The sequence below is a fragment of the Nelumbo nucifera genome, chromosome 1 (assembly GCF_055504915.1).
Source record: "Nelumbo nucifera cultivar China Antique chromosome 1, China Antique-T2T, whole genome shotgun sequence".
Lineage (NCBI taxonomy): Eukaryota > Viridiplantae > Streptophyta > Magnoliopsida > Proteales > Nelumbonaceae > Nelumbo > Nelumbo nucifera.
In genome coordinates, this window is record NC_142649.1 from 37,109,705 (window position 1) to 37,123,496 (window position 13,792).

Genomic DNA, 13,792 nt, shown 5'->3' on the forward strand with positions numbered 1-13,792 from the left:
ATTTGGGGCAAATTCTGAGATGGATTAGCAGATAGGATAGAGTCTTAACCCTATCCACTCAGAGAGTCCAGATCTGAATGTGATTCATATCTAAAAACCTCCTAATGAGATTAGGAGAAGGTTGATCTAATCTGCAGATAAGATAATGGTCTATCCTTATCACCTAAAGGGATGTCTGATCCAAATATGATTTGGATCAACAACTCCTAATTGGATTAGGAGTTGATCCTTTTGGGTTACAAAAGAAGGAAGGGGCGGCAGCCTTCAGGAGAGACATACTCACATCCTTTTTAGAGCTGAAATCACAGAAGAAAGAATTAAGCAACCTTGCAGAATTCTTTCTTGTCGCCTCCTTCTTCTTGCCACCTACTTTGCCAGTTCGATCTCCAGTTGAGGGAGAAGTCAAGATTTGATCTTGATATCAGTTCTTTGTGAAAGGACTGATAGGAAGCTGTGCTCACGTGCCATTATACTGTTTATTGCGAAGGAATAGGTTCTTGGAGAAGAACACTACTGATTTTGCTCCATCTTGCACTGCGCCATCTTCAGTGAGAGTAGTCTTTGGATCCTTCCTTGGGCGTGAACACCTCCATTGGGAGATATTACTTCTCCGTATCAGGTATAATTCTCTCCCACTACTTTTGTTAAGATCTGGTTTAGTTTATGGTTCAAGATTGATCCTTGAAAATATGATTTTCTAAATAGGGAATTCGATTCCCAGTTGAAAGGGAGAGAAATTTTTTTGAAATTCGCACACCTTATTCCGCAAGATTTGGGCGTCCATACGATGGATCTATCATCCCTTCAATTATATATCCTCTAATAAACAAGTGTCCTAGATCCATCCCACTTTGTCAATGCTCGAATACTGTGGGCATCCTTTGTTGTCTCGTATGCATCCCAGCAACGTACACTTTCTTCGCAGAGATGGGGGTCGTGGATAGTTTTGGTCGAACTTGTCCACTGGATGGTCCCTCTAGACATGATCCTTAATAACCTGGTTATAAATGATTATGTAGGTTCCATTCCTTGACACCCTTTTGCACACATCGATGACAAAGGTCTCCATTGTGTAACCTGTATCTTTCTTGAAGGCAAACCGAGAACAATAATCTTCTTTCATGAGACTGTTGAAAATGGAAAAGACCACTCATTTGACAAAATGGTTTTTGGCCAACGATCCTTGATGACCTGTTTCCAATAGTTTTCTACCTTAGGGAAGCCATTGCATTCATAGACGTAGATCTGGTTGAATATGTCAAGAAAGTTGGACCCACCAAAGTCAACACTGACATTAAGGAACTTGGACCCAATCCTAGAGTCCTTACTCCTTACCAATAGCATGGGACACTTGGGAAACATCAGCACCAATTGCCACATAGAGTGCTGACATGGCATTGACAGATGAGATCCTCTGGGCCAGAAAGGCAGTGGAAGCAAGCTTGAAAGTTCAACAGGCCGCGGGCTGGTTGATATGAGTCGATCTTCAGCCCCCATTAGGGGTGGCATAGACATCCTTCAACACCTGAATTGCTTTTTGCCCTTATGGGGCTTCCATACCTCCTATAGACACTCGGCAAGGAACTCTAGGTATGAGAGAATTAGAAGTTGATGCTCTTGCTATAGTGAGTCAGAATCTTTTTGATTGCCTCTTCAGTTTTGATGGGAGCTGTTGACCTTTCAACCACAATCTTGTCTTGGTTGGAGTGCTGACTGAAACCAAAAATGAAATTTGCTTTGGTTGCATGTTTTTCTGCATCAATGCTGAAGCAAATATTGTTTTCTTTAAACTGCTTGATGGGGAGTTGGTCACTGTTTCAGGCATTGGTACAAGGTACAGGGACGTCCACAACAACTACTTCAATTGAAGGGTACTTGCGTGCTATTACAACCATGGTAGATCCACCGACATATTCAGCTCCAATACAATAGACCTACACCATTTTCCTAGTTGTCTGTAACCTTCAAATTATTTGCATGAGTATTCCTTTAAAAGTGGGCAAGAAATAAAATTGAACAAGACTGCAGGAGGGGAAGCGCATGAGAAATGGAAATAGTAGATTTGTGTAAGGGGATGGAGCTGTGGAAGAGACTATAATTTCTTTTGTAGATGGAAACTTATGCAAGCCACTGAATTTCAACGCATATTATGGGTCATTAACAATTTGGGACAGGAATATCCTTTCTAAAATGCTAGTCATCAACTCTTTCCTTGGATATAATCAGACTTTTCAACTGCACTTGACAACAATCCAATGCTATTAATAAATGAATTAACTTGGTCAATTCTCAACTCCTTAACAGCCTGGATGTCTGCAAAGATTTCTACAGTTGCACCCTGTGAGTGAACACATTACCCATCCATTTGATCCTCCCAAGTGAGGCATAGAATAAAGAACTACCAAACATAGCTAAAAATTGCTCCCCCAACTTACTAGAATTTAGTGGCAATGTTGTTTGTGTAAATCTGACACCAGCAACACATTTCCCATCCACTAAATATGGCTCAACCTGTCAAGAAAATCAGATTTCCCACCATAACTCGTGTCAATATGTTGCATAGAATTATAATTAAATAGGGATCTTCCTGATGGTCGCTCAAAAGTTGTGCATCATTTGAAGATTCTGGAATACCTGAAAAATTTGCATCTCATCTCAGACAGGTTAGGCAGGTAAGGTGCATCATTCTGGCTTGAGGTCAAGGTGCAAAGAATAACCCTCTTTGGACTACTTGAGGTAAGAAAAAATCATGTAAGAAAGAATTACCATGACTATTAACTGAAAAATGAACAATAGCCAAAGCATCAATAGAGAAGCAACGTGTAGGCATAAGCGACTTTAAAACCCATAATCTCTCAACTCAACAAATTATCACTAAATTGTCCATTTGACAATGACAGTTTCTCTACTTTTGTGACAACATCTAAAGGGAGAGGAGTAGGAATTCTAGAAGGACCCCAGAAATGAGAGAAGAAGTTATAACCGTCAACAACTTCATAAACTAACCCCTTTCTCCAAGCATACCCCTTGAAGGTGTTCTCAATACTAGCAAAGTGTCAATGAACTCATTCTCATACAGCAACAGTGTCATCAAGGAAATGTCATTGCTTGCTTCATGTAAGGGTTTCTGTTGAAGGTATGGTTGGCAACACATAGTACACTGGCAAGGATTGAACTCCTAATTACGGAAAAGTCATATTGTAGAGCATCTCGCTTAATATTACTGAAATCATGCTGTTTTAGTCAGAAATTCATCATAACAAATAGCTTGAAGCAAATGGTCTTGAGTAAACTAATTCTAGCTGAAAGAATGGTAGGATTCATCATATGGACACCAAAAAGGTTGCGGAATGGGTGGGCGAATTTCAAAAATTTCCTACCTTTCTTCCAACTGGGAATCACATTCCCTTATTTTAGAATCAAATATTCAAGGATCTATTCGAACCAAACCAGACCAGATCTGAACCAAAGATCAAGGGAAGGGTTATACCTGATACGGAGAATCAAAATCTCCCAACGTCGGTGTTCACGCCTAAAGAAAGATCCAAGATCTACTCCCACTGAAGATGACACAGCGATGGTGGGGCAGGACCAACAGTGTACATCTCACGTACCAAACTCTTCACAAGAACTCGTTGGAGGCTTAGAGCACCGAACCAAATCATCCTTTCTGCAAAGACTGATATCAAGAATAGATTTCTTGATTCTCCCTTCAATGGAGTTCGAACTATGCAGCAAGGTGGCGGCGGGTGGAGGAGATCCCTAAGCTGAAAGTGGTGTGAGTGCAGTTTTCAGCTTAAGGAAGATGAGATCCTATCTCAGATTGCAGAGAGTGTTAATTGCATAAACCCTAGGTCGAATTCTTGTAATTCTTTATTAGGGTTTTCTCCTTTCTTAGTGATTAAAAAACCTCATAATCCAATTAGGAGTTATCCCAATCCAAATCTGTATTTGGATAGGGGATAATCTTAATCCTATCTGCAGATTAGATTGATGAGAATAAAATTTATCATATTTTTATCCCCAAATATTCAGTCTTTTATATTGAATTAGTACTTATTTGGACTCATATTTCTTGTATTTCGGTTCAAGGCATGAAAGAAGGCATCAGGAGAAAAGCAAGGCAAATCGAATGATTTTTCACAGTTTCGGCACCGTTCAGTAATCTGAGCCTAACTCTCGTATCCGAGATCCAATTGGGCTGATTCAAGACTCACTAGAAAGATAAGAGAGAAAGCTACAATTTTCATGTTTTGGGATTTTGCAGATTCTGCCTGCGTCGAAGTCAAATCCGGGGCCAAAGTCGGGGCAAATTCGTAAGAAGGCCCAATTCGCAGCTGAAGCCCAACTTGCAGAAAAGCCTTGCAGCAGCCCAATTCGTAGAGGAAGCCTAATACGAATGCAAGAACAAGAAACTGAAAAGAGTCCTACCAGATTTAAATTTGTGATGTAATCCTAGAAAGATAAAGACATTGAGTTCACTAGATAAAGAGATAAGAGTAGGATTAGACTAGGACTTTCTATTTTTGAAAGATAAACCCCAAGAAGGAGTTGGAGACCATCCCCTCCCCTTTAAGCTATATAAAGGGATGGGGGGCGGACTAGAGAGGTATCAAGAAGTAGAGGACCAACCAATCTATCAAGCAAGAAAGCTTCAAGAAGGAGGTGGTGGCAAGAAGAAGAGGAGATCTCAGCTCCATGGGCGAATTCATGAGTTCTTTCTTTTCCTCTTGTTTGCTTTATTTTCTTTATTATGAACTAATTTGTTTTTAGCTATGGCTGTGGAAAGCCTAACCATGATAATGAATATATTTTTATCATTATGATTTATCCAAGATCGTGATTTCCATATAGTCTGAGTTATTTGCTTAATGCGATTAGGAGTGGCCATATCTTAATTGATTTGGTTTATATGAATGAATCGGGAGATGAATTTATATATTTGACCACATAATTCATGGTGTGAATTGAATGGTATATAGGGATATATACACATGATTCATCTGAATATATGAGTTTTTCTTACACTTAATGCATTTCTATCATTGAGAACTCTAGTCAAGGGATCGAGGGGTTTCTTTGATAGAAGTAGGTTTAATATATTTTGAGAAAGAATATTAAATAAAATTGGGAAAAACTTCAGCTTATGGGAATGACAAATGATCTTGGTTAATCGCATCCATTAATATTCATTAGAATGGTTAGGTGGACCAATGGTCCTAGCGATTTCACTCAATCACTGCATATTCGGTTATTGATTGCCCTTGCTTTTATTTTGTTTCTCTATTTTCTATCTTCAGTAGTTCTTATGCTTAAATCTGAAATTCGATTGTCCAAATAATTAGGGAAGGCTGTAGTTCTAATACTTATTTTGTTAAATCCCCGTGTGAACGATATTTTTATACTACTTGATAACTAGTGCACTTGCTAGGGTTATAATCATAGCTATCATAGATCAGCCCATTCCTGATCTCATCAGGAGTTTAGTCTTAATCCTATCCGCAGATTCGCCCCTTTAAGTGGGTGATCAGATTAACCCAGTTCGAAATGGGTTTTTAGGCCCAATAAGTAATTAGTGCTCAATAAGTTTCCAAACTGCTGCCCAGTTGGTCTTCTTTGTATGGCGTGGACCCAAGCATTGATCTCCACATCAGCCACATGGATTCGGCCCAACCTTTGTTACAAGGCTTAGCCGAATTCACTGGAATGCCCAGTGAACCCCTTGAGCCCATCACATGGACCCTATGGGCCCAACACTTACACTAAGTGGTCCCTGGGCCAAGCCATCTTATAAAAATGTGGGCAGATGCAAGATTAGCCCATCAGGTATTATCCTAAGTGGCCTTACACTTAACCTCTCAGCCCATAATGATCAAGCACTGCCCAACAAGAGAGGACCTCTCCCTCGACTGCAAGGAACAGTGCTGCACTCTCTACTCACATGGATCCCGGGAATTAAAACCATTTGCAAACAATTTGAAACCATATATAAGTATATATCATATATATAAATTTTGCAAAACAAAATTCCAACGATTGAAATCAACTGCCGGTAGTTTGGTTTCCATCAGAGAGAGTGCATCCCCGATCATTACCTTTGTCCGACAAAGGGGCTGATCCCGTCACTATGATCACCCACTTAGGTGAATTCTCAGACTGTCCCAACATACCCAGGTTTTGACCCCCGCTAAGGATCTCACTGATTGACATATCAACGACAACCCAATCCAACACCTAATGCAGTACCATAATCAGGTCTAGGGGTCAGGTGTAACTTTCTAGTTTTGCCCATCAATCTCCAAGTTCCAGGGCAATACTGGAAATCTGGTCCGGTTCAAGAGTTCAAGTAATCCTACACTGCGTGTACCTTGGGTCTCCCCCTGGCGGCTGAGACAAACCACCCCAACAGTTGGCAGCACACCAGTGTCAGCCTTGACAGGATAAATCTCCCTAGACTTATCTAACGGCTGTAAACATTTAAAACTAACACAAGTCTCATTAAGTGTCCAGTTTTAGGGTCTTACATAGAAGCATACCACACAACATGAATCAAACATGTACTTTATTTATTTACATTAAATATCAAAAGTACATCAAAACTGATTGAAGCTAAGGGCATACAAAACTATCTAACACTAGCCCCTCACAGGTAGGATTGATTCCTAATCTCCCAAGTGCAATGATTCCAAGATCTTCATATTTTCTAAATTCTGTTGGGGGAAAACCACAAAAAGAAGTTCTATGAATGATCACAACTCAGTCAAATATCTTAGCCTCCAATGATAGAGGGTAAACTCCCCAAAAAGCTACAGTCATCAAACACAAATCCTCTGAGCATTTTCAAGTTAGAAGTAGTAGATGGTATAACTCCAAGCAAGTTGCCACTACCCAAATCCGGAGATTTAACTCATCCAAACTCTATGAATTTCCAGGAATGAAATCGTCGAAAACAATCAAATCTTGTAACCTTTGGTACCCTTCACTTTCAAGACTGAGGGGAGAACATGTCATAACTCAACTTGGCCTAGGCAAAAAATGAGCTAACAATAAGAAGCAGCCTTGTTCATCCTTAGGGACCCAAAATTTGCAAAGCTTTAGCTTAGTCCCATGCATTTAAATCAAGCCTTCTCTCTCTCTTTTTCTCAAAATTCTTTTCTTTTTTATCTCTCTTTTATCTTTTCCTTCTTTTTTTGTTTTTTATTTATGATATTATATTATTTTTACTTTTCATTTGATTTTTAATTAATTATTTTTTGGATTAATTGTAATTATTTTAATTTTTTATTTTCTTTGATATTCTTCTAAGTGTATTTGTGCCTAAACTTCCTACCCTTTTTTATTTTTTTTTATTTTTTGATTTTTTCAGTTTTTTTATCTACATATATTTTATCCTATTGTTCTATTTCTATTTTAGTTTTATTGGACTCTTGAAATTTTTATCTATTTTTTGTTTTATTTTTATATTTTTTATATTCTTTTTACTTGATGTGAGCCCCACAAGGGGTACGCAAGCAAAACAAGCTAGGTGGCTAACATCCTAACTGACTAGGCTGACACATGTGTACTATGTGGAATGTGATGCATGAGGGGAGAGTTTGACACCTAGACTCAAGGCTCTAACAAGGTAGCTAGCCTCCAAACCTTCACTCGTCGGACAAATGGGCTTCTCTGGTTGGTGGCTGGTTTGGGGGCTTTGGGTGCGACTACGGGGAGTAAGGTCCAGCGTGTCTTGACCACCTACTAACCCCTTTCCTAATGGCACATGGGATGCTAGAACTAATGCAAATGGTGTGTGCAGTGAGTGAGTAGATGAGGAATAAAAGAAATAAAGCAATAACAACTATCTAATAATCAACAAGGAATAAGCAATTATTATTCTAATAAAAGAAAAACAACATAGAAGCATGCATATATACAAGAAAAAGCTATCAAGCCAAATGGGCCCCATATAGGCCCCACCTATGGTCCAAGAACTCAGTGAAGTCGCCAATCTATGAGCGTTGGGAAAATGGCTCACTTGCCACTTGGGCTGGGAATGGAATCGCCACCCATCAGATTAGGAAATGGAGGTGATGGGACCTCCGAGAGTGATTTTCAAAATGCTTTGTTTTAATAGTGACTCCAAAAACTAAGACATTGGTCCAACCAATCCGGGTAAGACTCGGATGGGAGAGGGAAGGGATTAGGCACCCCTCTCTCGGGTCCAATAGGTGGGACCCACATTGGAATTCTAAACAAGTAACATCATGAAGAAAAAGCAACTAATAAAGCAATTGTCTACCCATTTCCCATTTATAGACTACCTAAATTACCCTTGATGCAAACATGTATCACTATGATGAGCATCTGGCAATATTCATAGGAAATATTGTCAGAGGAAAATAAGTAAAAGAGAGATGATTCTTTGAGACTAGCAGGTTTAGGTTCATATTAAAATCTAACTATTAACAACTAAGACTAAAACAATGATTGGATTGGGTTGGGGATAAGATCTATCAAAGTGAATTGGATGGAACTTACTCCATCGATCTACTCCCTAACCTCAAATCCTCCTTGTCAAAGCAAGCCTAGTAAAAGGTCCAGTTCAAATTACCTGAGTTGTCCTCGCTGGTGGCACGATGCTTCTGTATGTGAACAAACAAATGAAGATTTTAGGCTAGGACTTCTGCCTTGGTTCGACCAGTGTCGCACAAGGAATTTCAAATTAGCTTTGACTTCAGATTAATCATCCTCGATGATGAAGGCTGAACAATCGAACTCTAATATGGGATTTTGGCCTGAACTCTGCCGATGCTGAGTCAGGATTTTGACCTTAGTTTGCTTGTTGGAACAAGGGAGACTAGAGTCTACTGTAATAGGAATCAGTTAACTGGGATGGAGATGATTCTCATGGATTAGGAAACACGATCAAATGTTTGGGGCGTAAGCCACTTTAGAGTTGAGAAATGGGCGGAGATGATAAGCTGAGCTACAAATTTGAATTTGATGCTAGGGTAGGTCTTGATTATTTGCAGATTTGCTGATGAGATGCTAAGTTGTAAACTAGCTCTATTTGATTGATGATGGTGGTGAAGGGATGAGAGAATGCAAATTATCTATGTTTGGTTGGGGGCTCTGAGAAGGGAAAATGAGATAGTAGAGGAGAGGGGAGAGAGAGTTTTATAGAGTGAGAAGGGGCAATTGGAGGGGGGTTCGTTTGCCATTGCTGTTCGCTACAAGACAATGGACTACGACGATGGATAGTATTCTCGACACAAATATAGATGAAGGAAGAGGGAGAAGGAATATTTGGTGGTAGGGGAGGTTTTCCTTACTACCGCCATTGTACTTTTGGGTTCGGATGAAGAAGGAGATGAACAGTGCAGTCAGTTTCTGAGAATGGATTCAATAGAAGAAGAAGAGAGAAGGAAGAGAAGAAAACCAAGAGAGAGAAAGAGTGAGAGTTAGTAGAAGTCAGAGATGGGTTCAGATCTGCTTCTTCTCTTTCTTGCTGCCGCTCTGTTCGATCGAGAGGGGGAAGAGGGTAAATAGTGAATTCCGCCGAATGAAAGATTTAGGCATTTATTTATAGGTAGGGTTAAGGACAGTTTCCTAATTTTGGGGAAATTCAGGGGCATTTTGTTAATTTTGGGGAAAATGATCAAACTGGAGTCTTGGTTCAATGATGGGTGGTTCTAGGTCAAAAAGTAGAAGGTTGAGATGAGTTTGACTGCTGAGAAGGGTTTTGTGTGAGTAGGCTAGCAAGATTGGCCAGAACAAAATCTTTTTAGATGGAAGGGTAAACAAGGGTATTCTTGGCTAAAATTTCACATGTGGATTTTTAGACATTCCGAGTTGATTAGTGGGGTTCGATTGGCCCAACTGGGCCTGGATTGGGCAGATCTGGAAGAGGCTTGATTTGGTTAATCTATAGACTTAAAATGAAATCTTTGCGTGATCGAGGGGCAAACAAGGTTTGTTTTGGATGAAATTTCACAGGGTAGGATTTTTGGGAGTTTGAGGTGATTGGTATAGATTGAGCCAAATGGGCCCATATCGGGAAGATTTATAATCCTGTCAATTTGGACCTCGAAATGGAATCTTGGTATGATGGAAGGGTAAATGAAGGAATTTTGGGCTGATATTTCACAGGTGGGTATTTGAGGGTCAAATCATAGGAATTTGGGTATTTGGTTTGGTAGAAGGGCAAGTTGAGAAAATCAAGGGGCGAAATTTTATGAGCAAGTGTTATGGTATGTTTGTAGTCTAAAGGTGTGGTCAGATCAGTTTGAATGCGTCAAGAGCAAGGTAATCTAGGTTATGAGTGTTTTAGGGTAACGAGAGAGGTTGAAATGGAATCTTCATTTGATGAGGGGGTAAACGAGGGAATCTTGAGTTGAATTTTTATGGGTAGGTGTCTTGGGTGGTCCTGGATCTGATGGTTGTGTTTTATCTAATGGTTGAGGTGTAAATGGGTATTGATCGGGGCCATCAGATTGGTATCAGATAAGCTTAATGGTGAATTTAAAGGCTCTCAGGGTGAAATTTGGGCTTTTTGGATTTTTGGGTGTTTCAAAGAGATTGGAAGGGTCTGACTAAGCATTTGGGGTGAGTTTGGGGTTTAGGCAGTGGACCAAGCAAAAATTGGGTGTTAACAACGGGGTACCTAGAACTAGACCCAACACCTCTTCAATAAAATATTGTACGACAAAAAGCGGGGAAGAGAACCACCCTTCAGTAGTCCTCCCCAAGACAAAGAATACACACATGAGTCATTGGAAGTAGAATACACCTCACCAAGGTATAGGGGGCTAAAATTACCATCCCTAGACATATAGACACTCAAGGTGTTTCCCGATAGAAAGCACTTTGCCAAGACACAGGGGGGCTTGAAAATCCAAATGTAACCAAAGTTGTCTCTTGACAAAATGCTTCCTATTGAGAAATAGGGGGGCTAATAATAACCATACAAAAATCAATCAATCCTAACAATGGCGAACTCTGAATCATGCACCCAACAACAACATCCTTTTCTAAGACATGTTTAAAATTTTACGATCCCCTCAACAGCTATAGTCACCAGAAGCACGCATGAAACACCAAATCTAAGAGATAACCGATGATCAGATGAAAATGAGCTCAAAGTCACCTTTCCCCATGTGCCAGCCATAATAATCTAACAAATACCAAAACGTGTGATGAAAGAAGTAACATATGATAAAGAGAGCAAAGAAATCACACCAATCATAGAAATGCTTATTGATATGAATACTCTTACCAATAAGCAAGGGGCTAATAGTAAGTACATATGTTTCCCTACAATGGTGACCGCAATAAAGGCATTAAACCAGCCCTACGATGGACCCGCAGCCATCACATAGGCCATCACAAACTTGCTATCAACCCATAACTTGTCATACACTCGCGATGAGCTTGAAGCCATCACAAACTTGTGATGGACAAAAGGACCATCGCACGACTACAATGAGCCAAAGTCACTCATAGCAGGACACCTAGCAGACTAAGCGGAACACGTCAGACTAACTCCAATGTCACCCACATGACATCGATTTAGGAGACCTACAAAGGGAAGTAGTGCACGCGCACTATGTGAATCCTTGGATGAAAGGAAACTTCATCCTGGGAAGATTTCGCGTAACAAGTGGCGAACCCCTAGCAATGCCCTCTTGACAACTGACATCGAATTGAAGATCCCCTTCCAAATAGGAGTCAAACCCCCTTTCGGCTCCTTCCCTTCCGGGCCTTGGGATCTCCCCTTATAAAAGGGGTGTAAACCATAACAAACACACGATTCCATTAATTAAAGATCCCTACCTACCTCTGTTATGTTTCCGATACCTCTAGCCTTTCTTCGTTCTTCAAGGAGACCACCATACTCAGCCTTACCACACCACTTACATCTATCATCATGCCCATTCTTTTTTTTTCACATTGAAAGGAGAATCCACATTTCTTATTGGAGATTTTATTTTCATCAGAGCTAGAGTGGAGGTGCGAGGTGTCCCTTTACCTCATTTATTACCTTCTCTATTAATAACTTTAAACTCTCTTGATTCCATTGCAGTTCTCATCCACAGACCATAAGTTGGATTTTGATTTTCTCCCTTGAACTCCTGGATGGCAAACCTTTCTACAAGGATAACCATGTTAGCCTCTTCAGAGACTAAGTTGCAAAGTCTTTCATCATGCCCAATATAGCTACATCTATAGAACAAAAGAGGCATTCTTACTGGTAGGGAAACCACCAAGACCCATTCCTTCCTTCTTTGTCCTAAAAGCGTAGGGCCAGAGGTTTAGAAGTATCCACTTGAACTCTAACTCTCAGAAATCGTCCCTAGCATGGGTTGTCCTCATCAGCATCCTGGTCCACCTCTTTTTCCAACAATTCGCCCGCATTCACAGCCAACTTTCTTACCCAAGCTTTTATCATTTTCTCCACTAGAACATCTAGGATCCTTACCCATATGTTTAGGAACTTGAAGGATAAGTTGCGTGGGATGACATTGGGTCCCCATAGTTTGAATAAGATAGGGTAGTCTCTCACTGTTTGCAATTCCTTTTCCAAAACCCACTCTAGGTCTACCTCATTTCTGAAAACAATCTACAGAATATCTCCATGCAACCACTCAACTTCGTATCTTAAACTCCAAACTCCGTGCCCACATATTTTGCACTAGCTCCAAGACACCTTGTGCATTTAGAGTTCTATCTGGAATTACCTTACTAAACAAACTCTTGCACTTCTCATTCATTTTCACTTTTCCATTTTGATCCTCTTGATCAGCCATCTTTCTTGCTTCCAGAGTATTATGGTTGGTAACCTCCAACAAGAGTAACGGGGAGAAGATTTTGGGTTTCACCTTCGATAACCACTCGTTCACAAAGAACACTTCACTCATTCACTGAGAATTTTCAACATAGCTAAGCTCATGATCTTTGGTAGGGGAGGAGCCAAAATTTTTTCTACAATGGCCAAAACCTAATTAAATGGATAGGAATGAGAGAATAAACATGGATGAGGTTTTGGGGGCTAATCATTGGGTGTGGGTGGGGGGAGAAGGGTAGTATAAGTGGGGACTAGGGTTCCCCTAAGTTGCCCTAGCTCTGCCCTTGATCATTGGGGTTGCTTACCCTTTGCTTAGTTTGATCGTTTTCCCTCCTGTATCCAAAAAAAAAAAAAAACTTGGGGTGGATTTGATTTAGCTTGACCTAATTACACATTTACACTAATAATTATTTAATAATATTAAAGAAAATTCAAACTACACTAATAATTGTACTAGTAATTATTTAAATAATTTACTTATTAAAGTAATTATTTTTTAGAATAATAACTAGTATTCGAACAATTGGTGTAATTATTTTTCCATGCATTATGAGTTATTTGAGTAAAAAAAAAACTAATCCAGGATCTCTTAAAGTTATTGTTTAGAAAAAACCCTTTTGGTGGAGGATCTTGCTTGCATCTAGGAAGGTTAGGGGCATCATATTGTTAATATTAATTATGTTTACCATAAACCATAGAAAGAAAAGTGATTTAATCAATGATTTACTTATACAATTAAATGAGTTGGGTTGGGTGTTGGGAGAATTTCGAAAAGCTTTTCGCTTGTAGAAGGCAATGGGGAGGCCAAAAATGATAAGAGATCAAAGTCATGGACAGATTGTGAGACCACAACCACAAAACAAATTAGTGAATGGTCTTTGTTACTTGATTCTGTACGGCCAAAACTACCTCAGAAATGAAGCCCATTAAATTGCATTCTAGGGTGTTGGTGAACGTTAGCAGCAG

General features: G+C 39.8%; 1 pseudogene; it reads right to left on the minus strand.

Annotated features, from left to right (window-relative positions):
- Positions 1–819: 819 nt before the first annotated feature.
- Positions 820–12,224, minus strand: LOC104608323 (UDP-glucose 6-dehydrogenase 1-like; annotated as a pseudogene).
- Between the last annotated feature and the right edge of the window lie 1,568 nt (positions 12,225–13,792).